Consider the following 3,348-nt stretch of genomic DNA (forward strand, 5'->3'; position numbering starts at 1 on the left):
AGCTTCGTACAGGTGAAAGTCATCTCCACATTGATCTCGTTGGGTTGGGGCTAGGGCCAGTCTGCCTTCGGAGGCGACATCCGGGCCGGTGCGGGCATTCCCCACCCTCTCTCCTGCACCTTCAGGAGGCAGTGCAGTGAGGGTCTCCCTGGGCAGACTGCTGGGCAGCGGGTGCTCTCGTGCGCCAGATCTCACCTCTGGAGGCTTCTCCGTCGGGCTTCCCTGCGGGGCGGACGCGTGCTCCTGCGCACTCCGGGTCTGGGGCGCTCTGGGCACCAAGGCGTCGCGATTCCTGGGGGCATTGTCTACGGCTGGGGTAACTCAGGTTCTCCTGCTGCACAGGCGACCTGTGGAGCCAAGCAACCTCGAGGAAGCAGTGGCCTCTGCGAACATCAGGAGAGGACGTGGAGGGGGCGGCCCGCAGGTCATCCCGCCAGGCGGTGGGGAGGTCTACTGCGAGCCCGAACCCTTCGCCAAGGCCAAGCCCAAGCGTTCCCGACACCAGCCCACCCAGAGACTGTCGCGCCTTCCGATCCCTCGCCTCGATTTCAGTTCCCAGAAAAAGCGATTGCCATTTTGTGATGGTCATGGAAAGAGAGACCCAAAGGTCTGCCCCTGCATGGGATTCGAATTCGGAAAAAAATATTGTCCTACTCCTGTCGCAGTCCCCCCCCCCCCCACGAAAGCCTCAGGCAGTCTCCATTCCGCTTGTAAACTGGAACACTAGAAGAATTGGGGTCTTTCAGGTCACTGGTAACGTACCCTTTCATCCCCTGTGCTCAAAGCCGGCCTTTGCCTGATGTCCTTAGTATTTTTAGTCTTCTGTCACGCTAATACATTGTGTCAGTCTAGGGCAGGGATGTTTCCATGCAGGTGATTTTGACAGCAATCACCATACCAAGCTATTGTGAAGTGGGATAGGACCGATAATACATAAGCCAGTTCTTGACACAGTGTCTTACAAGAAAACATCTGAGACCATCCGTAAGAGGCATTTTGATTCACACACTAAAAATATTTTGTGTTTGGTTGACATCTTTCAAAATGCTGAATGAGATAGGAGCATTTATCATTTTGTAGATATTTATCAATGTATTCACAAAAATCCCCATAGGAAGGAGGAGGGTTGTCTCTGATTCCTATTCTAGGATATAAACTGAGAACAGAGATGTTATCTGACCTCCTAAATAGTCCACAGTGAGTCAGTGGGAGAGCTTCATTTAGGAGACCAAACATTTTCTAAAACTGGGATAACTGGAAAAGTCTAATCCAAATCTGACTAAATGTTGTACACTGAATGTTATATAATAGCCAGAAACTGCATTTACATGGTCCAAATCCTGTGCTAGGCTAAACTGTGGGAATTAGTTCTTTGATCAACTTCATATATATTGACCCAAGATATGTTTTTCTTTTTCTTTATCTATCCATTCAGTACTTATTCACTATTTATTATAGATACTTCATTCCATTTTTCCACTGAATGTGATCTCTATAGACATTTAATAAATATCTGCAAAAATGTAACTAAAATATACATATTTTTCCTAGCTACAAAACTCGATGAATATTATTAGGAAAGAGTTAAAAACTGTGGATTTTTGTTTGTACAGATGGAAAATTGTATTAATTACCTTCAACTAAGTCAAGGGAATGAAATAAACTAGGAACCAGAAAGCTTTCTCAAAAAACAAAACAAAACAAAACAAAACAGACTTAAGATTCTGCAAAAGAGATGGAAACTAAGCACAGCACCCACTTCTGGTTGGAAAGTCAGTTTAAAAGAGGAGGTGACATTCGCAAGGGACTTCAAAGGTTTGGTGAGATTGGACAATAGAGACAAGGCAGAGAACATGGTGGTGAGCACTGAGGCATTCAGAAAAGATGGGGAGGCAGGAAAAGTGAAATACTCCCTAGCTACTTTTTATATGCGTAGGAGAAATATGGGTCAAAAGGGGGATTTCTGGGTGAGGTTGTGGAGGGTTTCATTACCTGCCAGGCTGGGAGCTTACACTTAACTCCTGAGGCCCTCTGCGGTGATGCATGTGAGCAGGCTGATGGTTAGGCAGAGCAGGAGGGAGCCTCTAGAAAGGTTAGGAGTAAGGCTGCTGGAGGGCCATTCCTTACTAACCCTGGGCTGCTTCTCACCTCAGAGTTCAGGTAAAGCCCAACACCTGGGAGGCTCCCAGAACACGCTGGTGATGATCAGGTCAGAATCAGCTGGGTTCCTGCTCAGTGTACATGAGAGATGACCTGTCTCATGATGTTAGTGTAGATACTTTCTGAGACCTTGTGTGAAGCAGCCCACAAGCTGTTACTGAGCTTGTCTAGGAGCAGAAGTCTAGATTAATTGTGCTAAGGGCTTACTCCATTTTAAATTTTGATTACATGAAAACTGTTGACTTTGCAAGATTCATTCTGATTTCCTAAGTTTCTTAAATCTATTTAAAAATATCATCTACCTACAAAAAAATTTTCTGACTTTGATGGCAACTAGTGGAGTGAATGCATGCAAATTTTAGTTTTGACTCAAGGATTGTTCATATTGTGACAAACCTGTCTCCTCCTTTGCTTTGTTGGTCAATGGCCGCTGTTTCCTTAATGTGACATAAATTCTGCAGCTTTTCCTACCTTCTCTGCTTTACTTTTCTCTTAGCACTCTTTGCTTTCAGATCTCTCTTAATCTAAGTTAAAAATAAGACCTTACCTACAGAGCGTCATCTTCCTACTCAGGAATGAACAGGGGCTGATGAGCTCACATTTCTTCTCAAGGCTCCTGTGGATATGTTCAGAGCCGTCATCATCAGAACCTTTGATATGGAAGTCCAAGGCTCCCATCAAGAGAATTCCCAGCAGCTCAGTTCAGGAACAATTCATTCTTGAGACATGCTTATGGAAATCTTTGGTTCAATATTTGTAAAGGTAGTTCAGAACTAAAAGTTTGTGAGGCAGATGAGCAAGTCTGAGTACTTAAGTCTTCAAAATTTAGGACATATTTGAAGACAGCCCATATTCAGATATTGTATGTGCCAAGGAGTAGGGGGGATATATGAGGTACCTGTTGCTCTCTGGAGCTTCCTGCTTCGTTGGGTGAGTAATTATAGCACAACCCAGCATGTCAGGACTACATGATGACCCTGGGGATGAGACCAGCTGTGTGATGTTTACCATGAGCCAGGCAACATTCAATGCACTTTTCAAATTTTAGCTTTAGTTTCTGTAAAAGAAAAATAAGCAATACTACAATTATCCATACTTCACAGATGAGGAAAGAGGGGCACTGGGAGGTGAAGTCTCTTCTCCAAGGTCATATAGCTAGTGAGTAGCAGAGCTGAGGCTTGCACTCTC

This window comes from Urocitellus parryii, chromosome 13 (assembly GCF_045843805.1).
Source record: "Urocitellus parryii isolate mUroPar1 chromosome 13, mUroPar1.hap1, whole genome shotgun sequence".
Lineage (NCBI taxonomy): Eukaryota > Metazoa > Chordata > Mammalia > Rodentia > Sciuridae > Urocitellus > Urocitellus parryii.